Source organism: Podarcis erhardii, assembly GCF_964252035.2.
Source record: "Podarcis erhardii genome assembly, chromosome: 12".
Classification (NCBI taxonomy): domain Eukaryota; kingdom Metazoa; phylum Chordata; class Lepidosauria; order Squamata; family Lacertidae; genus Podarcis; species Podarcis erhardii.
The window spans coordinates 34,343,058-34,368,860 of NC_138513.1; the positions used below are offsets into that span (position 1 = coordinate 34,343,058).

Here is a 25,803-nt window from a genome sequence, read left to right on the forward strand (position 1 = left end):
AAAGTCTTTGACACATAAAAAAATAAAAGAATGATCCACTTTGTATTATATTTTTCTTTATGTTATGAACCCACAAACCACTGCCCCCCTCTCCCCAGGCAGATTCCACCCCCCTTCCCCTGGTGCACACTCACCAATGTCCTGCCAGACCCTGAAACAAGGTGACAAAACCTTGGAGCCATCTGAGAAGATACCATCTTCACGATACCATTGATGGTTCCAGTCAAAGAGCAGAGTCCATAGGTCAACTGTACACCTGATAAGCAACTAATGCACTGCAGTTTATCCCGGTCGGCTGATGGAAATTTGCTGTACTGATTCACAGATTTACATTTTAAAACAGAAGTCCATCAATAAAAGTTTTTCTTGACCTTCAAAGATGATCATGTTACTTTAATGTAGTGATGTTGACTGGCTTAAACAAAAGCAGCACATACTTAACTAAAATAAGCAGCAAATTGTGGATCAAGTCTTACTTAAGGAATAGGTACTATATATACATAATTTCTCCTTTCAACAAGAAAACGAATTACTCCTATGCTAAAGGAAGAGTTATTGATCTGGATTGTAGAAGTTGGTATAATGTAGTAAAGAAAAGACCCTTTGTAGCAGCTAAGAAAACTACACAAATTAATGTGTTCCCTCTAAAACAAACAATTATCCAGTGGGATATGATATCAGCCGGCTGTGAACACTTCAACAGCATTTTAAAAATATGCTAATAATTTATCATAACATGATACAGTGATTATTACAGTAAGCGACCTGAAACAGCTATCATAGTGTGTGTCATTACAGATGCTACTGTCTATTTTTAGTTCAAGTGTCCAGCCTTGAGAAAATCCATCCAAACAGTGTACTATACCAAGGCACAATTCCTGCCAAATGACTTTGCATCTTTGTTAAGAGGAAAAGAGTAGCAATAGTGTTATCTGAACAATCCAGAGAGGAAGTGCAAACAACTTCAACATTACTTCAAGCATCAGTAGTGCATTTGACAAACAAGTGCCAACAGGTTTTGCCAACAATAATATTCATAACATACATGGTACATTTTTACAGTTAGAATGAAAAATATATATAAAGCACAGGTCCTGACAACAAAGCACACTGCTGACTCAAATAAAATAGTACATGATGCAGCAGAAACAGTGGTATTTCATTGGTTAGAATTGTACCTGCAGATCTCCCTATTTTAGATCTACACCAGAGATGGGAATCCCTTGCAGATGACTGCAGTGCCTGGAGATAGAAAGTCAGGTTGAACATCTATAGCAGTGACCAGAGGAGGAATAACCGCTGGGAGGAGCAATGATAGAAAAAATGCCATGGTGCATCTACAGCAACACAATTGGCTGCCTATGTTGGCTTCAGCTGATACAAAATATGTCTCTCCCCTATTGGTCTCTATAGCCACAGCCGGTACTGCAACCTTCCAACAGTTTGACTCCATCCCCAAAGGCGCACTCCTCCATTGTTTCCTGAGACAGATGGATGCCAACTCAGGAGTGGGAAACCTATGGCCCTCCAGATCTGCTGGACCACATCTCCCATCATTCCTGACCATTTGCCCTGATGATACTTGGAGGTCTGCAAGATATGGAGGGTTGCAGGTTCCCAACCAGTGATCTCTACAGTATTGTTGGAAGGGAAAACTCTGAAAGGGAAAAGGAGGACATTGTTGATTTAGGAAACCACAGGTTGCCTCATTACATTGTGGGAAATTATGGGCTAATTCAGTATGAGCTAATGGTGTCTGCTATCTCAAACAATTTCAGCAATACCCCTTCTTTAGGGTTCTCCTCACTGGAGCAAATGGGAGCTTCCCCTCCCTCCCACCATGCTAATACCAGCTGCAGGGCCCTCAATCAAGATTGGGATCACAGCAGGGGTCAAAGATGTGGACTCTCCCACCCTCCATGACATGGTCACGATCCAATTTAGTACCTCCTTCACACCCTAATCATTTGTGAATGAAAATCTTGCACTCAAGGGTAAACAGACGAAGAATGCAATGTGCAGTTTGACCCTGAATGTAACAGAACTGTAATAGGAAATCTCATTCTTTAATGGGTGTCATTCATATAAAATATGCCTTTCCCATGTCATTTCTGAACACAACATTGTTTCCTCTTGTCCCATGGTGTGAACCTAATGAGGAGATTGAACATTTTATTAGCTGGAAGTGGCTCATCACCTAGATAACAGCCATTAGGGAGAAACGAAGGGAGAGGGATTTTGAATTCTTTTGTCCAACAGGCAAAATTCCTGATTGCATATAATATTTACAGCTGAACAATGATCCAATTCCCTTAAGTTGCTAGACAGCAGTTATTGGCATAAGGAATTAAAAAGCTGTCAAGCAGACAATAATTCATTGCCTAAAGATGAGTACGAAGCCTTTAGATTATGCCGTCTTGACAACTGTCATGAGATGCTAGCAAGAGGGCATCAAACTGTACTTCTTTAATTAACCCAAGTGGCAATAAACTGCTGCTCATCATTCAGACACTGAAATAATATACTGCACAGGAATTGTGCTGTAGCAAAACAAAATGCTCCAAGGTTGCCAATGTTTGGATCCTTGAAAAGCAGTAAGCCTGTGTTAAAAATTAAGTTCTGTGCTTCAAACAAAAGCAGGGCTGGAAAGAAACTGCAGTAGTATTCGTAATGTATTACATCTTATTAAATAACTGGTTTATTATACAACTAATTTTTCTGGTTGCTGGCTCTTGGTTATGCATGAATATTGTATGGTACATTGTTATGTTTATGTGCATTGTAGTAAACAATTTTTTCACCTTTCTCCAACCCAGGCTGTAGTTGCCCGTTTTACTTCAGGGATTGTTATGACTGGAGATGAGAAATATTTAACAAGGAGGGCTGGGTAATAAAGTGCTAAGAAGGATATGTCCCAGTGGTGCTTTCAAGCAAATCTTGCTTTCCAGGCTCAGGTTAAATGAAATGCTTCCATATATCTATTTAGTTCAAATAATGCTAATCTACCCTTCTCAACACATGGTGTTTGGAGGTGGGGACAGTAGGCACAATCCAGCTCCACCTCTGATTTGATATGTAGTTTGAAAGTCTGCTTTAAAAAATGCCCCTTCGTGGGCATTTTACCCCATTGGGGTATAACTATACCCCTTTGGGGTATAAGTGCCTTGATCTTTTATTCTTTAATAAAACCCAGTTTTATCTCCCTTGTTATGTTTTATGTATTTCTATGTATTTGTCTATACCATCAGTTTTTTTTTTAAAAAAAAATCCTTGATCTTAGAGATATCCTTTGAGACAGCGAAACCATGATCAACCAGTTTATCGTAGAACAGTGCCAAAAACTCATGTAGCTGAATTTGTAGATACCACAATTAATCTGTAGGAAAAATGGGTTTTATTTCTATAAATACAAGCTGGTTTTCATTTTCTCCCTATGCACTTTTAGCTTACTTAAAATTCCAGGAACAACCTATTTAATTAATTTGATCTTGGAACTTTACAGATTTCTGGAATAGTATTGAAGGAATGGATATCTTGTTGATAAACTATTTTGATTGGAGGGGGAGAATTTTAAGTTTTCTGTGAACTGATCAGAATTCCATTCAGTATACTCATGTGAGCAGCTCAAAGATGAAAACTGAGTAGCATTACTGCCAGTCACTATTCATTATCGCATCTTATCTCAAGTGTGATCCTAAATAGATCCAGTAAGTTACAGATGATTACACATAAGTTAGTACTATATGTATCCTTTCATTTAGCTATGACACATGTTTGCTATCTACATGCAATTAATTCTTAAGCTCTCTTATACAAATATTATGAATGCCTACAGTCACGCTTCAGAGTAGCTGGTTGATATTAGGCAATACTTTTACTGATATTAACCCTTTTGTTTATTTTAGGGTGTTGAGCTCTCTAAACAAGAACAATTTGAAGAATATGTCTATTTCTATCTAGAAATGCAACACAGAGGAAAGATGTGTGTAACTTGCCACTTTATTTTGTTATGTTTACTTGTTTAAGAGTTTTGTATACAGCCCTTGACATCAATATATCCCAGGGTGGTTCACAATAAGAAGTAACAATAAGAATAATTACGTTGTGAAAATGCTATCTAAAAACACAGCCAAAATGCAGCATTCTGTACTAGCTGCAAATTCCGAGCCAACATCAAGTGCATTACACGAGTCCAGTCAAGAGGTTACCAAGGTCTGCAACACTATGAGTATGCTATTGCTGTTATTGGAGTTGGTTTTGTGTGTGTGTATTAATGACTGATAGGGTTTTTGTATGTTTTTAAATGGTATAATGTAGCTATGTTATGTTTTTAGCTATGTTTTATGTGTCTAGAACCTTTATGATGCAACAGTAAATCATATTCTAATGACTTCAGCCGATACTAGATTCTGCTGGTGACATGTTTTTTACGGACACTTACATTTTCAACATAGTTCTAGATCTTATCAAATTGCCACCTTCCAGATTTCATATTGATGTTAAATCAAATGCTGATAATGTGCCCTGCAGATGACATTTTGAGTCAACATTAACTTAAAACCTTGAAAGTCAAAATACCATATGTTTTCAACACTTCCTTTCAGGGGAAATGTCATAGGTAATCAGCTTTTCATTCATTATAGCATTAAGACCAGGCCAAGAAGTCATGTTGCAGATTTCCAGGTGCAGTGATTAATTAAATCAGTCCTGACCTCTTCGTGTTGCTGTACAAACTTGTCAAGTGACTTACAACCACCAAGAGTCTAGACTGCCACATGTTACAACTGTTCCCCACCCAACACACTTGTGTTCTTTCCACATACGGCCTTAATTTAGAATCTTCCAAGTACAACATGGTTCTCTGCACCCCGGAATGGCTCTTCACTATAGAACAAAGTCTATGCATCCAGCTGTGACACTCTACCAGCTTAGCTTATTACCGTACATTTACTGGAGAAAGAGAGAGAGAATAAACGCATGCATGAATGAGTCACCAGTCTTAGGCCTGCAATTTGGAATTCAGAGTTGGGTTTAAAAGGTGGTATTCTATTCTTTTGGACAGTTTTCAGAGACATCATGTGTGACATTGCAAAAACATTGATGGGATTTACTAGGAAGACAAGGATGTCACATAAATTAGCCTAAAGTTCACATTAGCTAGTAGCATTTCATCAGTAATATCAGGTCCATATGATGAACTCCAATATTTCTACACAGCTCCACAGCACAACTAGAGTGTCTGATATTTTATTCCTTACATTTAACCTTGAATAGACAGTTATCCACTGTATTGTTTTGGAATATGCATCTTCAAGTTAAACCTTTCTATACAATGGTTTGGTTGGTCTAACACAGCCAGGCAAGGAAAGTTCAGAGTCAGAAGTAAAGTCTACAATGGTGATCTGGTTGACCAAAGTGACATCATCAAGCCAGGGCTGCCCCGACCTTAAATGCCCCCTAGTAAGCCCGCCCCCACCGCCAGCCGATTGGCTGGCGCGGTGAGTGATGAATAATAATGAGCCCGGGAATCCCTGAGTCCCGCGGGGCTGCTCCCTTCTTATGTCGGGAGTGGCTTTCCCATCAGTAAGTAAGGCGTCACCCTCAAGTCTTTATTTCCCTGCATTCATCTATCTCTCTTAAAGTATCTCTTCTGCAAGGAGCTTTGCATATGCTGAAACGTATGTATGTATGGTACATACGCATGTTATATATTATGTAACTAGCCAGACTGACTCCATTGTTTTTATTTGTAAGCTTGTGTGCATATACATATGCTTGTGTGTTGAGAGAGTTGCCTTCCTATTTCCACCTAATAATTTTTTAATATATCTTGACATTTGGCTTCAGTGGTTTTAAAAGGCAATTATCTGGAATCCCACACTAAAACCTACCCTTGTGTGCAAAGACAGCACAGCTAAGCTACTTTTTAAAATTCTAATCATAGCTCACAAGGTTCTGTAAGGATTGGGGCTTGGAAAACATAAATCCAAAGCTTCCCTCTTTCTAAGTCTGGGCTGGTGGAAAAGGCCTAGGAGAGTAAGGTTCATAAACTCACTCACCCAGCTAAGCAGACTGGGGAACAGCAAGAGGACCATCCCACCTAGTAACAATTGCAATGGGGGGGGGAGAGAGAGAGAGAGAGAGAAAGACTCTTATACAAAAAAGGAGTTGACCAGTAAGTGAAAGCCCTCCTCCACTGATCAGTCCATGTAGGAAAAGAAGTCTCCCATCACACATTTGTTCTTGTAAAGACAGCCAGCTCACTTTCTTTCTGGCCCAGATATGCAAGCAAGCAGCAGCAATAAGAGAACATATCCAATGTAAGTGTTATGTGCCACCCCAGTGGCCCCAAACGCACTAGAATCTATTTTGATAAGGCCTGTTTTTGTTATAGTAGAATGCAACCTGACAAGTATTGCAGTATTTGATTTGATTTTTTTTTAAGAAAACCTTGTTTATCATCCCACTCTTATCACTGATGGCACCATTTTTCACATGATGTTGCACCCAAAGGAATGGCATTGTCATATGCAAACTGCTGGCAGGCAGAACAGATCATTACATAGCAATAGGTCTAGTGCTTAGAAGTCAACAGGATGACATAATTTAATGTTGGCGCACTGGGAAGTAATGGAATAGGATGCAAAATATCTCATATATTTTGAGCATTGAGCACCAGATAGTTACAGTGACAAATTGCAAAGGGGAGCAAAGTACAGTGGTACCTCAGTTTTCGAACATCTCCATTGATGAACATTTCAGTTTTCGAATGCCATAAACCCAGAAATAAATGCTTCGGTTTTCAAACACGCCTAGGAAGTCAAACATGCCATGCAGCTTCTGCTGAGTGCAAGATCCTGAGGCCTAGCTGTTACCTATTGAGTTTTCGGTTTTGAAACGTTTCAGAACTCAAATGGTCTTCTGGAAGAGATTACATTCGAAAACCAAGGTACCACTGTATTTGATGAACTTCCACAAACTGTCCTTGATGTTTAAGGCACTGCACGTATGTGTATTTAGGTTCAAGGATGGCATTATGATGTATTCTGAAGTCAAGTAAAAGTTGCTAGTTAGAACCTTACTCCCATAAAACATGACCCCCTGCTGGTGATGGCTTTGTGGACCTCTCTCAGTCCTGCTTGAATCTTAATCAAACATTTCAGAAGTTGCTCATGGCCTCCTGCCAACACAGTGAGGAACTGAGGATGGGAAAAGTTCCAAATGTCTGGAGATTCACTTCAGCAAGGCAGGCAGAAATGAAACTTTCCCAGACCCTTGCACAGACACCACTCTGGCTGAAGCTTACTAAACCAATTAAATATGTTTGAAGCAGTACAAGTAAACCTAAGAATTTCACTGCTGTGGTACTTTAGGGTTTATAAAGCTCCTGTCAATTTTCTAGTCTTGGTACAAGAACTATGAAATGCAGGACTTGTCTGCCAGATTATAAACAAATAGCCACAATGACCCAGTCTAAGGGAAGTGATGGCTAAGTAAAATCTTGGCGGCTTCACTCTTAAGGTCCTGCTGCAACTCTGCTATACAGAGCTAAACCATGGTCTGTCTTAGTGTTACATCCAAACCTGAGCTCTTTTGTCTGGGGGAAACAAACCACCCAATAATAAATATTGGCTACAGCTCGTGGTTTGTCAGGAGTGAGACAAACTATGAGCCCAGATTTGGATATGAGGCTAAGCTGAATCGTGGCTTGGCTTTGGGTAGCATCATAGCAGCAGAAAGACAAAAGGAGGAGTAACACAGTCATGACTTTTACATGCAAACTAGGTAAAGGTAAAGGGACCCCTGACCATCAGGTCCAGTCGTGACCGACTCTGGGGTTGCAGCGCTCATCTCGCTTTATTGGCCTAGGGAACCGGCGTTTGTCCACAGCTTCCGGGTCATGTGGCCAGCATGACTAAGCCGCTTCTGGTGAACCAGAGCAGCGCACGGAAACGCTGTTTACCTTTCCGCCGGAGTGCTACCTATTTATCTACTTGCACTTTGATGTGCTTTCGAACTGCTAGGTTGGCAGGAGCAGGGACCGAGCAACGGGAGCTCACCCCATCGTGGGGATTCGAACCGCCAACCTTCTGATCGGCAAGTCCTAGGCTCTGTGGTTTAACCCACAGCGCCACCCGCGTCCCCTTCATGCAAACTAGAGGAGTATAAAAATAATGGTGTAGCAGTAAATGAACCAACTACACTTGCAGGTCAGTTCTCTGCATATCTAATCAGAAATAATTTCTCTTGAATTCCCAGTGTATAGGGATGTACACAAATGTACACAAATGTATAGGATTTCAGTCCCAAATACCAATTTTAAAATAAAGTTTACATAACAACTATAATTACTATACAACTCTCAAATCAGAGGTTTTGTGTATAGCAGACTTTACAGTCAAATTATTCTGCCTTTATTAGTTAGTTCCTTATATTCAGTAAATCCTTCCCAATAATTTGAGAGGTTTTAATTAATTCAACATACTCCTTCTCTTTTTCTGGATTTATCAGTTATTTTACAGGGTTGTGGGGGGGTGTAGATAGGTATAGCTATAGAGTAAACCATATTACTATATGAGAACTGAATGAAACGGTGATTCTAAAGCACAAAGGATAGAAAAACAAGTAATCTAAAGGTGTTTGCATTAAATCTTTTTATTGCTTTAATCATGTATTTTATGAAAGGAATAAATACTCACTAAGGACTTTTTACAAGCCAGAACTGAGAGTCTGGAGAATTAAAACATCAGAGATAGAATTAGATTGCAGTAAAATTGCAACATAAAAACAGGAAGCACAGATAAAATCAAGCAAGCTATTACTTTACCCTAGAATTGCAACATAAAACCGGTAGTCAGATGTATTCACACCACTGAAGGGAATCAGAGCTCAGTTTAAAAGTAACAGGGCACAACTTAGGAAGAGATATTCCAAATGTTTCTAATATTGATTTAGCAATAGTGGACATACTATAAAAGAGATCCAATAGTCAAAGTCCAGGTAAGAAGAGTTGGTGTATGCATGCCATATTTCAAACTTAGCAGTTCTCAGAACCAAAGTTTGAAACTATATTTTGATTATTGACAGTGGCTATCAAGAATACTCAGCCCCAACATCCCGACTTGACACCAAAAAGCACAATGTTATTATTACTGTTACTAGTAGTTGCATTTGTTAGCAGCTTTGGACAAAAGAAAAGTCTCAAAGTGACATAACTTAAAATGTAAACAGATAAAAATCCATTTAGAAGCCAAGGTAAAGTGTAGACCAAAATTCCTTAAACTGCACATCCAAAATGCCACAACAATAAGAGCAGCAATCAAAAATTTTGCTTACCGGTGTTGGGAGTGCAGCCAGAGAGATCTTCTGATGCTCTGCTGAATCAGGTGCCAATCCACCAATCACAGCTGAGGCCAGTGCTTTTTCTTCATAACATGTTTGGAGAAAATCTCCCTGTCCTTCTGAGAAATCCAACTGTCAGGAAAAAAGAAAGCCAAAACACTTTAGTGCATCGATAGATAAACTAAGGCCAGGGGGGCGGATCTGGCCCAATCACCTTCTAAATCCGGCCTGCAGACGGTCCAGGAATCAGCGTGTTCTTACATGACTAGAATGTGCCCTTTTATTTAAAATGCATCTCTGGGTTATTTGTGGGGCATAGGAATTCGTTTATTATTTTTTTCAAAATATAGTCCGGGCACCCAAAAGGTCTGAGGGACAGTGGACTGGTCCCCTGCTGAAAAAGTTTGCTGACCCCTGCTTTAGAGCACGTGATCAAATCATAACTTTTAATTCAAAATGTACAAAGTTCTCTTCTTTATTCCAGACGCATATAAAGTTAGAATTGTGGCATTCCAACCCTCCACTGGTTGCTGAAAACTTTCTGCTCTGGTTTATTAATTCCCAACTCCCTATCCCCCATCTTCTTCCTCAGAACACTAACCAATCCTCCATTCTCTGCATTTTTAAACAAAGCTCTCTTATCCAATTGTTAAAGTCTTCCTATATGCCTGTAATCACAAGCAGCTCCAGCCCACACCAGATGAGCACACCTACAAAACTGTGACATCCTATACAGGTTGCAGAAATCAGCCCGAGGTCTTGCATGTCTAACTTTGCTTTGTGCAAGGCCTCACAAAACATCTCTTTCTCTCTCTTTTGGCTTTTAGTGATTGAAGGGTTCCACCCAGTTGTCTTAATCATGACATAATCCTTGTAAATATATAAGTACATCAATCAACGGAGCAGTGGTAAATTTTGAAGTGCAGGAGTTTATTAAGACAGCCTCCATAGCTATGCACCTAAAGAAAGTAAAAAAAATGCAGGCAGTTGTGTTGGCCATAATGCAACACACACTCCCCATTGACTGAAATCCATTTCAGAGTTTTCTGGAAGTAAACTCCATTGAACTCAGTAGTGCTTGCTTCTGACTACATAGGGTTAACGCAGCGAGCTTTAACAAAATACCTTCAGCTAGCTGAAAGTCATCCTTTAGCTTTTGATGAGAAATGCAAGCGATCTTGCTTAGAAGTGCTACCATTTAAAAGTACAAGCCGCATAAGAGAAAAAGAATATAGTATCTATCCTCTGCTTGATTGTGTTCCTCATCCTGTGACTCACTCCTCTATGCTAATCTGTCACAAACTAACCTGAATGCCTCATTATCACCTCATTCCCTTGCCAGAGCAAGAAGATCTGTCAAGTACCCTCAAGCAGATTACAGCATCAGCTCCTGCTTTGAAAAAGCCCCAGATGGGCACTCTCCTGTGTCTCCCCTCACTACACATTACCAACATCCATGCAGATCATAGCCACTTAACCTACACATAGCCATAACATCAAACGAGGATCTGATTTTGCTTTCTTTTGTTTGCTTATCACATTAAAATCAACATTAAAATTTCCCATAGCACAATTATGTTTCGGTACAGCACACTCCTAAGCATATTTATTCAGAGGTAAATCCATAGTATTCAGAAGAAACTGGACGGTGACATTAATTGCATGATTATTATTAACATCCATGCCTTTTGTTATGTAAATAACAACCACAGGGAAGCCTGAGCAGTCCTGGGACAAAGGGGGATGGTGAGAGGGAGTTTAACTCTTTCTCCCCCTAACACAATCTTGAAAGATGTTATTTGCATTTCAAGGAAAATCTCCACTACTGGGGCTATGGTGAGGAAAGAACCCGCCCCACCCCAGTCCTGCGGGTGCTATTTACATACAAAAGCCACACATGTTAATTGCATTCACACAATTAACATCATGTCAAGCTGGGCTGTCAATGGGGCTTGTTCACAAGTAAGAGTGCATCGAACTGCAGCTCAAGCAGAAATCTGGTAGGACTCTGGGCACTAAGCATGCCACTCTTCAAAAGCTGTTGGGAAAACCAGAAACCGCATTCTCCCTCTTTACAAAGGGTAGCAGAAGAAGGGGTCAAAAGGAATGGCCTGCTATCCATGAAATTCTTAAAAAGCCACTCTGCTGCAGCCACTCTCGTGAGTCATGGACCACAGAAAAAGAATCTCTTTTCAGCAGTAGAATCACATCATTTTGCTTTTTCCAGCTTGAACTGAATACATTGTTTTAAAAGAAAAATCACAAATAAAGAAAGGATGTCAAATTGGATAAAATGATCCAGATCTGGATATACTTTTCCAATGAAACATTTCAATCTATTCACCTAGCACAAAGATATCTTCTATATTTTCAGCACTGATGTATATCTATGTTATTAAGGGATACCATTTCAGGTTTCAAAGGGGTGTGAAGACATTGCAGAGTGAAGGCAACACTCAAAGTGTGTTCTTGGATATACTATACAATAAGATGAAAAATAAAAATTATTAAAAATTCAGCACATGTACTGTTTTGTTTTGTTTTACTCTTCATTGCTTGACAATAAGCTGCAGCTAAATAGTTGGTCTTAAGGGACTGACAAATGGGTCCTGAAATGTAGATTCCATCCTCCATTCTATGTTGTCTTTCACTTTTTATGCATAAGCCAGGAGCAGAACGCACAGTGCAAATAATTACTCAAAAGAGGCTTGCTTATTATGTGGCTGGCTTCCACTGATCCACCACCATCCACAACTCAACTACATTATTGTAAAACCTACACCTTTAAGAACTTTCCAGAATGTTCCGAAACAGGCTTGCCTCCATGAAAATCCTTACACATCGTCCCCCATTTCATGTGTTGACAAATGCTTTAGTTCCCACATAAAACCTCAAACGGTTTTTCCAAAATAATAAATTTATATATAGTGTGTGAACATGTGAGAACATTCATAGAGTAGCCCTGTTTGCAAGAGTCGAAATGTATATTTGCAGGGAGTCTGGAGAAGCGGGCTATGAGCTGCTTTTGCATTCCTCCGGTTGTGATTGGTCCAAGCATCCATTGTACTTGAGATTCATGTGTGCCAGCTGTCAGTGAGCTTGCCAGGAGATATTATAGCAGCCAGAAGCAAAGCCCAATTTGGCACTGCACAGCTCATATGGGTTTTTTTTCCCCAGCCAACACTGGAGACATAAGGAGAAACTATAAGTAACTATGAAGGTGTAATATTACAGTTTTCCAAAGTTGTAAGGTTCAACATCCCAGGACAAACAAACAAACAAACATTTGCTGAAGGATTGCATACTGGAATAGACATACATTCATAGCAGTGTATAACACATGTGGAACCCAATTCAATTTGGTTATTCCTTGGCCTTTTTAAAACGCAGCACTGAACACTACAGCTTTATGCATGCTCACCATCGAGATGAGTGTCAATTACTGTATATACATAGTCCTTAAAGGATTTATCATACTGCATTCTTCCTTCTATTTGACACTGTCACACATCTTGTTTTATTTTGTGTATATCTCTTTACTCATTTGAATTCTGCCACTTTGGTTAAGGTACTTTTTATGAGTAATTCATGCTTCATAGCATTGCATTTACATTATTTTTTACCTTCTGTGACAAGGTTTTTATACACAGAAACCAAGCTCTGGCAAGAATGGCCTGTCAAGAATACTAACAGCTTGATAGCTAAATCTTTCTCTCGGGAAAATGATTCATTCAGACAATATAGTCAGGTCCCTTTGGAGAAATATGGAGCAAATGGGAAGCCAGTTTGGTCTACAACCAAGAAAGATTCTGAGCTGATGGCAGTTGTCACCCAGAAGAGACCATGATACTACTTATAAAATAAACACCCCCTCACAAAGGCATCAAATGTAACCTTTTCCACTATTGTTCCAACTACCAGCGTAGGTTCATGTCTCTGATTGCTTGCAGACAAATATTTGACAAAGAATTATATGTATCTTTATAAGTGTGTACATTATATTTATTTATTTATTCTAGTACTTTTAGGTAGCCGTTTAGGACAAAGCACTCCCAAGGTGGCTTCTGTAAAACATAAGAACACAACAACAACAACATATATGTGATACATCTATTTTGCGATCTCTTTACATCGTTCAAAAAACTACACACCTTTAAAACAACTGTATCATCCAAGAAGAGTAACAGCAACAATAGCAACACACCATTAAAATCAGTTTAAGCACATAAAACATTTTTAGCATAGCTTTAAGAGAAAGCAACAAAAACCTGTTGAAATACCTGTATTGTTTCTGAGCCATCTTCAAAAGTGGCCTCATAAAACCTGAATGTCCAGCAGCTAGCCTGGATGTCAGTTGTTCATGAGTAACCAAGACTAGATCTGCTCTTGCTAGGCAGGTCATAGCTGGCATACCAACCAAAGCTAGGGGGAATGACCAAGCTGTGACTTGGCCCTTCAGGGGAAGTGCAACCCTATCCAAGACCAGTTGCAAACCTCCATCCAGATTAGTCAGGTTTCCCGCCCACTACATCTCTATCTTGTCTCAATTAAGCCTCAGCTTGTTCGCCCTCATCCATCCCCAAACCGCCTCCAGATAGCAGTTCAAGAGTTCAACAGACTCCCAGGGATGAGTGGGTGAAAACAAGAGGTAGAGATATGAGTCACCCACATATTGATGACGCTGCAGCCCAAAGACAGGATTATATATATTGTATATATACAACACAGATGTTTAAACTGGTTCTATAACTGCAGATAAATTGTAAGAGACAAAACTCTCAGCAAAACCCACAGTAGCTATAGTCTCCCTGGACCAAAATGTTCTAATTCAAAGTGAGAATATTTCTACACTGCAAGAGAAATTCATATCCAGCTTTCCTGGCCTCCAGTTGAACCCCGTGAATCAGATGATGGAACAAAACATGCCACAGCATATAGGAGCGGGGAGTGTTTCTTTGAACTCTTCCTTTGCATTGTTTACCAACCTAAACCAAAGTCTTCAGGACCTAATTATTCCAAAGGGATATTTACTTGTTTTTCAGCAGCAAAAGCTTCAGAAGAAAAGACGCTGCTGCTTCTCTACCCTCTTCCCACCAGAAAAAAGAAAAGAAAAGTGAGAGTCTCACAGAGGTGAAAAAGCTCACTGAACGCGGACAGCTGTAACAAAAATTTACTTGGCTCTGGTATATTTTCAATCAAGGTTCTTTATTGAGGGACTCTGAAGGGACTTGCAACAAAGGACTGATGCTCATACCTCAAGAGGTATTCTGTTGAGAAAGCGGTATATAGATTGAGAAAGCGGTATATAGATTTTGCTTATATAAATAAATAAGCAATGCCCTTTTTCAAATGAGCAACATTATGTAGAATTCTTAATATGGCCATAATAAAGATTAGACTAGATTGTTGTCCTCTTTGGTTTATATTAAAATTGCACTGAGAGGCGTACTAATTTAATAGTCTGCATAGATAACTTTTTTAAAAAATGTGCTAAGGGTATGTGCTGCAGAATAAGGGCCAGAGCTTATGTGGTATGTAATAAACATCATCACAGTATAATTGATTTAAGCAACCCAGGGACTTTGAGAAGAAAAATAAGATTATCTTTTAAATTATAAATAGTCCACTAATTACTTCTGGCTTTAGATTATCTTTATACAAATCTCATAAAGAGACTGTGATATTTCCCTCGTCTGCAAGAAATCAAAGTGGCCCATGCAACAATTTGCAAGGAAATTATATACTTAAGGTAGAACCAGCCGTCCTACCCAAAGGGATCTGTTAATAATTATGCAAATTCTCTCACCTCAGTATGCACATATTTGCGTAAAATATATCTTGCTGCTATGCATATGATAACGTTTAATGCAGAACAGTTTAAGCAATATAATAAAATGGTAAAGCTTAATGATTCCGAACGTATAACTCAATGACCAAATATAATGGCTTGTATCAATGCAATAGTAAATTCCTATATCCTCTAAAGAGCTGTCAGCTTAATTTGTTTATTTCACACAGTTGATAACTTGCTTGCAATCCTGGCTAACTAGATTTCAAATGGATAGCTGCCTACAGCAATTATTTTAATAAAAGCTGAACATCTTGAGGCAGGGGAAACAATTAAGAGGGTGCTTGTTGGCTTCCCTGTATTTCAATCACTCTAAATTCCTCACTTTGTCCCACAAAAACATGCTCTTCTTCAGTAATTTTGCTTGTGATGATGGACAACAACTAAACCAGAGCATGAAACTGTTGTTTTAATAAAGGCATTCAGGAATGTCTTCTCTTTCCCCAGTTCCACAGCATTTAGGCATGTGCCAGACCATTAGCGCACTTAGCTCAGTGTCGTCTACCCTGATTGGCAATGCCTCTCAAAGATTTCACACAGGAGTCTTCTCCAACTCTGCCCAGAGATGTCAGAGGTTGAATCTGGGACCCTGCACTTGAAATGGATGTGCTCTGTCACCGAGCCCATCCTTTCCTCTTCTGTATGCTGTTGCAAGGAACATAGCAGTCAGAATGACAGAGAAGTGCAAAAGAAGAATGAGTGAAAATACAGTAAAATGTACGCAGGATTAGCAGAGTGCCACCTGGAATAGAACCAGGAATTCTCACTGCTCCTTGCAGTTGCCCCATGTGGAGAGCCACTAGATCTGTGGTTAGTGCAGTATTCTCAGGATCCAAACTGAGCTGACCTTTGGACTTTCCTAGACAAGGTTTCCTGGGCTGAGCAACGCCAAGCAATACATTCCAGCTTGATCCAGCCAAAGCGAAGAATGTGCTTTGGATTTCAATGAGTACGGTATGGACCATTCTTCAACTCTCGCCTATTGAAATCAGTTAAAAGGGCTTAACTTAGTCTGAATTGTAAATTTAGTATTCTCCTGCACATATAGTGTTATCTTGGGGAACACAACCAAGTTATCTCAGTGACAAGGTGGACTGCATAAAGGTAAGTGGGTGTTTGCTTGGGGTGTCATACGCACAAGCGCAACTTGCAATTAGACCCTTGTAGGTGATGCCTACAGAACAGTGAGGCTTTTTCCTCAATAACCGGTGCCTGGGAGTGGGGAATGACAGGGGGTGTTAAGAGGACAGGCCTAGATACACTACGTGGCCAGCCCTTCATCCCGTAAGCTAGGATGAAATACCGGTAAGTGTTGCAAGTGTTGCAGTAAGATTCAACTGCCGGTCTACTTGGCTTCTGCGCATGTGCACCATCTGGTCCATTGTCTCCGGCAGCCAAGCTTGTGTTGGGCCAGCTCTGACAGCCCCATTGCAAAGCTGCTGAAAGTGGGTTGACCAGGGTGGTGGTCAATGTGGACTGAACTACAAGGGTTGGTTGTGGTGAAACACAACTCCCAAGCCCAGCTCAACTAGCAATAAATTCAGTCCACATTTTCACCTCACCAGCTTGAACTGTGAACAAGCCCTCAACCACCATTTTAGCTTAGACAGCAGGAAACATCGCTCCCCAGGAGTCATCAGCTCAGCTTCAAACTCCAAAGCAAAAATGTGGCTAGTAAGCACTCGCTGTGGTTTCATGCAGCATTGTATTGAAGAGCCTTAAATCTGTCTCGTATGCAGCTTTTGGACTTTAGAGCAGATCTAAAGCAGCTAGATTCAGGAAGACCTGGCAACATAACAACATGCAAAACCTTGTACATTTTAGGGTTAAAAAACTGAACCAATTTCTGTAGGATCTCTTTTCAGTAAATTATTCAGCACCATTTAAAACTGCTCAACTGCCAGATTGTACAATCCCCAATGTAACTTTTTGTTAGAAAACAAATGTTTAAAGACAAGCTTGGCTGCAGAAAGTGCTAATGAACTTGCATCTGGTTGGGAGAGGCGTAGCAGCAGGAGCAGAGGGCAAAGGAGATAACGAAACCCTTAACAAGGGAGGCATCAAGTCATAAAAACAGCAACACTTATAAATGACTTCTTTGTTAGCCACAGTGCTGCAGCCCCATCATCTGCGTAGCTAGAGCAAAATGTTGCTGAGAAGGTTGTAATCAGGCTGTTACAGACTGTTTTCACAGCTCTTCATAGGACTAAAACAGCAACTGGAGAATCAGACTCTGGCATCAGATCTTAGTCTAAAAATTTACAAACACCCGATGCAACTGTGATGTGAAATAACAAATACCTGCATGGTGAGGATGAAGAAACAATTTATGGATAACATCCCTGCCACTGTCCTAAGTTCTGAGACTTTCACACTGTTCTACCCTATATATTCTCATTAGCCATCCCATTCCCCAGACAGCGGTATGGGGTGGGGGAGAGAGGCTTGAAGCTTATGCTGCCCCCTCACCCCACAAACAGATTTCCTCATTATTTCCAGAGGGACAGCTATCTTTGTCTCTTGCAGCAAAAGCGGAAGAGCCTTGTGGCATCTTAAAGAGGAGCAAATTGATTACCTCATACATTTTTCTGGATCGCTTTATCAGATGCATGGTTCTGTCCTCAGTTGAAGGTATTTGTAGCTGTGGTGTGTGTGCATATCTATATGTAGGGGAGGAGGTTATAAGCAGAGAAGTCAGAAGGAGATGACAGCTGGAAAAATAAGGACAGTGATAATTACCATACCTTAGTAACAGTAGCTATTTACAAAAAGAACAACCACAAAAAAACATTTTACAATAGAGACATCCTGGAATTGTAAGCCAATTGACACATGTAGTGTGATAAAAATCCATTGCGAGATTCAATCTGCAGCTGATGGTGCTGAACCTCTTGATGTATTGTAATTCAGCAGCCTCCCTGCTGCTGTCTCCCTTTGAAGATCTTTTGTTCAAAGAGGGCCATCTTAAGATTAGTTACAGAGTGTGTGCTGGCAGGCTGCAATGTTTCCCCAATGGCTTTCCATTTCTGAAGACACATTTGTTGCCTCCTCCTTCTGGATATCTGCATTTTACAAAAACAGGCCAAAGGGCATTGTTGGCAAATAATTGTTTACACGTCATCCTTAGATGCTGTGGAGGACATTATCAGGTCCTGTAATAGTGCTGTCAGGGCAGCTTTCTGGGCAGAGCTGGCATCTGGGTCCATAACTCTCTTGAGTGTCATGTTGTCGCTGGCAAATAGCAGGTTTAGGTTAAGAGGCTGTTTGCTGGTAAGTTTTACCCTGTTTGGATTTTTAATTGGATTTTTAAAATGGTTTGTGCTGTGTATTTTCCACCTTGGATAAAGGGCAGGTAAGAAAAATTATGAATGGATGAATGAATGAATGAATGAATGAATGAATGAATGAATGTAGGTCTGGCATCCAAGGCCTGTTAAAAGGAAATGTCATTGTCCAGGACGGACTGTAAATCATTGATGGTACAGCTGAGTGGTCTTAACCGTTGACTGTAAATTACAAGTGGTGGTCATTTTCTCTTCTAGGTCTGTTCTGTAGAAGATTGTTCCTGGGTACCAATCTGACCTTGCTGGCCTGTTTTTTCACTTTGTTTGGTGGGCACTGTAGATTTCATCACAGGTAATCTATAAAACAGTTCTCACAATCTAATGATAAGGAGTTCACATGAAGCATGTATACCGACAGTTAGAACCATAAAATGTGTACAGTCTTTTGTTTACTGTGTACCATACTGTTAAAATTCTTTCTGGAAAAAATACTAATCTTTTATGATTTGTTTGTTGCTGAATTAAATTTTATTCTGAAAAGTCATGCAAGGTGAAACTTTTTTCTAGTGCATATATTGTAATCTCTTACACACAGCTTGCTCTTTAATTAAACAATTAAAAACAATTTTGAACGCAGAAGCAAAACTGAATCCAATATAGGCACAGACTGGAATAAAGATCTCCACTTAAAAGGCTTGTTGGAAAATGATGGTCTTCAATTGGCGCTGAAAAGACAATAGAAATGGTGCCCGTCTGATATGTAACTAGGTAAAAAGGTAAAGGGACCCCTGACCATGAGGTGCAGTCGCGGACAACTCTGGGGTTACAGCGCTCATCTCGCTTTACTGGCTGATGGAGCCGGCGTTTGTCCGCAGACAGCTTCCAGGTCATGTAGCCAGCATGACTAAGCTGCTTCTGGCGAACCAGAGCAGTTCATGGAAACGCCGTTGACCTTCCTGCCAGGAAGCTGCTTCTGCGGGTCATGTGGGAAGCAGCTTAGTCATGCTGGCCACATGACCCACAGACAGCTTCCAGGTCATGTGGCCAGCATGACTAAGCTGCTTCTGGCGAACCAGAGCAGTTCATGGAAACGCCGTTGACCTTCCTGCCGGGAAGCACACTTTTTGGCGTGCTTTCAAACTGCTAGGTTGGTAGGAGCAGGGACTGAACAACAGGAGCTCACCCTGTCACAGGGAATCAAACCACCGACCTTCTGATCGGCAAGCCCAAGTGGCTTAGTGGCTTAGACCACAGCGCCACCCGCATCCCTAGACTAACTAGAATAACTAGAGGGAGCTCCAAAGGGAAGGTGCCACTACACTAAAGGCTCAATTCCAATATCCTGCAGAACAGACCTCTTGATGAAATGATATGGGCAGGAGGCCCTCTCCTATAGAGAACAGTGATGGATACCATGGCACATCCTATATCCTCAAACTACAGATTGATGCCATCTTTGCTAGCTAAAATTATGCCATGTTTAAGAGACTCTCTAACATCTCTCTCTAACCTCTTTCCAAGCTCTTACTCTTGCAAAAATGTTATGAAAAGAAATATTTATTATTTTGAACAAACTAATACTGAGCTATGTTTAAATCTAGGGAAGGAAATATAGCCATATAAATATAATATGTTATGCAAAATGATGGCAAAGCCACAAATATTCAAAACATGGACCTTGAATCTTTTTGCTTCCTTAAAAAGAAAATGCTTCAGAGCTGAAGGGGATAAATTGGCACATGTTTTTGAGCAAGACTGCAGGGAATACTAATAACAAAACATGTAATTAATAGGACTACTATAAATTAAGTTATCCCCCATCAGATGTCTTAGCAAAAACACAGGCATAAAAACAATACACCTCGGCCACATTTTAAAATGACTGAGCTCTAATGTACACAGCCTGCTACATCTGTTATTTTTGTGCCATGTTCCAATCCGTACTGGTGATAAAAGACTGTACAAGACGTAGTAAATTACTGTCTTTTTGATAGGAGACACAGATACAAAATACCAGTCTGCCAAGGAACAAAAGCTCTATAGAATCTAAGGAACTATTTTGTAAGCACTTCAACCATATGCAGATAAAGTACCTGAACAAAAATGATGGGAACACATCAAACTCTAGGACAGAGAGCTTGTGGAATTTAAGTTGTTCGAGATCACTTATGTAAGGGGCAGCCTTTATTCCAAAAGCAGGGGTGGGAAACCTGTGGTCCTCTAAATGTTGCTGAACTTCCACCACCCCCAGACAGCATGTCCAGTAGAAATTATGGGAGTTATAATTCAACTCCACATCTGGAAGACCCCAGATTCCTCCCTAGTCATGCTTTATTCAAAGGAGCTGCCTTCATTCCAGAGCACTTCAATCCCATGATCAATGTTGCTTGTTTCAAATGCTACAATATTAAAGTGCCCTTCATTTCTGAACTGCTTAGTTAGCAGAACTCAGGTATTCATAGGAGTGACACTTCCATTACAGGCTGAATGGTAGAACCATCCCTCAGAATATATATACAGTGGTACTTCGGGTTAAGTACTTAATTCATTCCGGAGGTCTGTTCTTAACCTGAAACTGTTCTTAACCTGAACCACTTTAGCTAATGGGGCTTCCCGCTGCTGCTGGGCCGCCGGAGCACAATTTCTGTTCTCATCCTGAAGCAAAGTTCTTAACCCAAGGTACTATTTCTGGGTTAGCGGAGTCTATAACCTGAAGCATCTGTAACCCAAGGTACCACCGCAATGTGGTCCTAAGGAAGGCCTTCAACCCAGTTGGCATAACTACCTAATCCTTCAGTTAACTATCTCAGCTGTCTTGTTGGATGCCACAAATACTAATACAATGTAGAAAGAAAAAGGAATATAAATCCACCAACAGAAACTGGATTAGAGAGCATGTTGATTTTTGAAACTCGTATACAGTGGTACCTCAGGTTAAGTACTTAATTCGTTCCAGAGGTCCGTTCTTAACCTGAAACTGTTCTTAACCTGAAGCACCACTTTAGTTAATGGGGCCTCCTGCTGCTGCCGTGCCGCCGCTGCACGATTTCTGTTCTCATCCTGAAGGAAAGTTTTTAACCCGAGGTAATATTTCTGGGTTAGCGGAGTCTGTAACCTGAAGCGTATGTAACCTGAAGTGTATGTAACCCGAGGTACCACTGCATGTACAAAATGCAATTATAGACAACTGCAAACTTGTTTAATTTTTACATATAACAACTCACAGCCTGTGGTCTAATAACTTGGCAGGTTTCTCCCACAGAGACGGACTGTTTGCTCCCTGCCCACACTTCACAGTTGGATTACTGGCTGCCTCTGAATCTTCCCACCACCTCCACTCTCCAAAGACAAAAACAAGAGCTGCTAAGAGGAAACAGATCCACTGAGTCTCCATTGACCGTTTACTCAAATTTCCCTTCCATTGCCTGAGTTTGCACTCAGCCTTGTCTCAGCCTGGCTGAGATTTTAGATCCTGCTCCCTTACATGAAGAGCTTCTCAACAGGAACCCTACTGGATCAGGCTTAGGGTCCTTCTAATTAAGCATCATATTTCTAACAGAAACCAGCCTGATACCTGTAGGAAGCGTTCAAACGGGTATGAAGGCAACATCCCTCCCTATTTTATTTCCTGGTGCTTAACGTTAGACTATGTCTGAATACGAAGGTTCCGTTTAGCAATCAGAATTAATAGCCACCAATAGACAAATGGCCCCATTTGGTGCAGAACTGTCATTTCGAGATGTATATACTGGTTACTTAGAATTTGTTTTCTATTAATACTTGAGTGGTTGTCTGTTTCCTCTGTTTCCCACTTCTGTACAGTGGTACCTCGGGTTACATACGCTTCAGGTTACATACGCTTCAGGTTACAGACTCCCCTAACCCAGAAATAGTGCTTCAGGTTAAGAACAGTTTCAGGTTAAGTATGGACCTCCGGAACGAATTAGGTACTTAACCCGAGGTACCACTGTAGTTTGAGAAAAACTGGCAAAGCCACTTTTGGAAAGTGCTACATAAGTGTTCAGTTTTGTGACTCCTGCAGATGTAAAGAAGAAACCTAGGCCTTAATCCCTTCACATTGCTGTGAGAAAATGTCTAAAACAGGAGGTTAAACAGAATCAGTTTATAGGAAGCCTTTATGCATGCTGTTTGAGAAAATGCACTTGTTGCCTCCTGATTCTTTTTAAGGTAAAGCTTATTCTTTTTTAAAAAATGTCAGTACAGTGGTACCTTGGTTCTCAAACCGCTTAGTTATCAAACAAATCAGCTCATGTTCCTGTTTGCAAACGTTTTTCAGAAGCTGAACATCCGACGCGGCTTCCGCTTGAGTGCAGGAAGCTCCTGCAGCCAAACGGAAACCACACCTTGGTTTTCAAATGCACCTTGAATTCCCAGAATGGATTAAATTCGAGAACCAAGATACCACTGTACACTGCTTGCATTGTGTAATTAGTAAAACCTACTTGAAACTTGTTTTGAACAGATCTACTTAAAGTGTTCATTGTAATTTGATGTTTTTAATGATATTTTTAGGGATATCGTTGTGAATTTTGTTCTTATATGTTGTATTCCACATGTATTCCACATTTTAAATGAAAGTGTGGATTATACATTCATAAATTTTTAAAAAAACACCAACCATTTTGCTTTAAAAATAAAAACCTTTCTAGCATATGATTGGCAAAACTGCCAATATTTGTTGACTTTCTCAATTATAATAATTCCAGGTCATACTTATTTTCTGGCCTGACTCATTCTCACTCTTCACTACAGACCATTTAAAGCACATTCAATGCAAATGTAAAGTAAATAGCTTCCCCCAAAGAATCCTGGGAACTGAAATTTGCTAAGGGTGCTGAGACTTTAGCTCTATGAGGGGTAAACTACTATTCCTAGGATTCTTTTGGGAAAGCCATGTGCTTAAAATGTGCAATGGATGTGTTGTAAATCTATGGTGTCAATCTACATGAAGTCCCTTTGCTGAGACAGAACTGAATCTTATAATAACTCATTTTATCTCTTCATTCAGGTGCATGGGCATAGCCGGGGGCAGGCTTTATGTTGCGGGGGGCAGAACTGAGTTATCTGTGATGCACTTGGTCAGTTATTTAAGTATTTTTATTAATTTACTTGATTTTGGGGAAACAGTTGCCCCCCTGCCCCCCTTTGGCTATACCCAGGTTTGTGTGGCTGTGAGTATTTGTGGCTGAAGATAGAAAACAGCACATCCGTCAGACTGAATGTTCATATTGATTTTTAACTGCAGTTTTATCACTTCTTTTATTCGTTACTTTGAATTCTAAGGAATTGCAATTGTTACAACGGTCAGAACAATCACTAAGTGGTCTACCCAGACCCTCAGCAATTTTCAAATTGTCCATGGGGGAAAACATCTGGGAGCAATTGAACTAGGTGGTTAACTTTACAACAGTTACTTAAAATACAAATGTTTACAATATTTGGTTACTGTCATTTTAAATGGTACATCAAATACAAAAGAGGGCTGCTGCAACTAAGAGGATAGTTATGTGACTTTCAGTTCCTTTCCCTTAAAATAGAGGAGGGGGGGCTTTTTTTGGCTCCATGGGCCAGATCCTTATTAAGATCAGTTTCCTTTCCTTCTTGTTTTTCCATCTAAAAATGTATCTGTGCCTGAAAAACTGACTTAATAAAAATAATCTATACAAAAGAGTACCAAAAAAATAATTTTTCATGTGATCAGGGCAGAAGGGAAGAAATCTGTTGTGTGGTTTTTCTTTGATTACTGATGGAATTATGTAACACAATGGACATGAATGGGTATGGATGGATGTATAAATAATAGCTTGTAGACCACCTCCCAGTCGCAGCTGCCTGGAACACTCCCTTGGTTATTTCCCAACATTCCATACTAACAATTATTATTATTTATGTTGAAATACTGCATGACGTATTTTGCCTCCCACCCCCATCCTCACATTTTTCCTAACACGAAGAACCAAAGGAAGAATGGGGCAAAGGCAATAGATGAAAATCCAGCAAGTTACCCACAATGGAATCCAACCGAAAGCAACAGAAAGAGGATTAAGTTGTTCTGACTAAGTTCAGTATCTTTTATTTCATTGGCATTTAGTCATGACTAACTTTTACTGGATTGTGCCCAGGGAAGAGGAAAATCAGTTAAAAGGAGATGACAGACTAAGAGCCAAGAAGATCAATCAATCATACAACAGAAATCCCAGGTGATCCCATAAAGGACATCTTTCTCCTTAATATTAGTTTCCTAGTTTCTGTAGATATTTTTTTTATGACTGGAAACAGTAAAGTTCATAGCTTTTCAATGCAGTAAGCAAATGTGAACTCTGTTCCAGATGCCAGAAGTAATTTATTATAAAATAAATAAGCAAACGTGTCCATGAAGTGACAGACACATCAAATTTATAACACACCATCATCTGCTCTCTGAAAATGGAAAACTAATTTATGCCTTTTTGTCACTTGCTACATTCTTCTTTACTTTCTTAACTTCTGGTGAAGTAAGGTCTTGCCAACATCTGTAGAGGAAGCAGATTTAAACCATTCTCTCCCTGCTTCTGAAAACCAATGCCAGAGACGGCTTAAGTACTTTCATACGGTACATGTGCACTGTGTGTGTCTTGGGCCCGTGCAAGTAAATAAAGCAAAGTGTAAAATCATGATTCATGTCTTTCTTAAATCTGTATCTTTGCTTTGTTGCAAAGCAGCCAGATTTGTTTTCTGGGAGTTTGATGGTTGTTCCTTCTGAATGTGCAAAATGACAAAGATAAGTGTAAGGAGCTGTGATATGCTGAACATTTTGCAAAGCTTGATTGTTACTACAAATGTTCCTGTTTCAGAGGATGCTAAAATATTCACACTCCAAAAACCGACCTTCCACTCCTGCAAATGTTTGCATCTATTTGTCTCCCGGTGTACAGATGCAGTGGTGCAATTTTGTCCTACTTAGAATAATAGAACTGTAGGGACCACAAGGGCCACCTATTCCAACCCCTGCAATACAGGAATATTTTTGCCCAACAATGGGCTCAAACCCATGACCCTAAAGTTAAGAGTCTCATGCTACCCCAGTGGCTTTGAAACAGTTTCTTCACTATAGGATCCCAGCCAATGAGGGATCATATAGTAAACATCTTGATGTTATTGTACCCTGTGGCTAGTCAAATTTACCTATATGAACAGTTTAAGTATTTGTTTCATTTTAATGGATTTTTATTGCATATTGTATGTTATCCTTGTAAATTGCTTCGGGACTTCTTTTGTGCACAGCAATACATAAACTGACTAAATCTAATCCAATCTAATCTATATGTC

The 25,803-nt window shown here is 40.0% G+C and overlaps 1 protein-coding gene across 2 annotated transcripts in view; it reads right to left on the minus strand.

The window, feature by feature from the left end:
- Positions 1-17,892, minus strand: part of ZNF385D (zinc finger protein 385D) — a 583,216-nt gene extending 565,324 nt beyond the window's left edge. Inside the window, exons 1-2 of one of the 2 annotated variants that reach the window (XM_081882143.1) lie at positions 17,766-17,892; positions 9,337-9,474 (exon numbers count right to left, since the gene is read on the minus strand). The gene's annotated coding sequence lies outside the window, so the exon portion shown is untranslated. The remainder of the gene's footprint in view (positions 1-9,336; positions 9,475-17,765) is intronic. The other variant, XM_081882152.1, reaches the window with a different exon arrangement.
- Between the last annotated feature and the right edge of the window lie 7,911 nt (positions 17,893-25,803).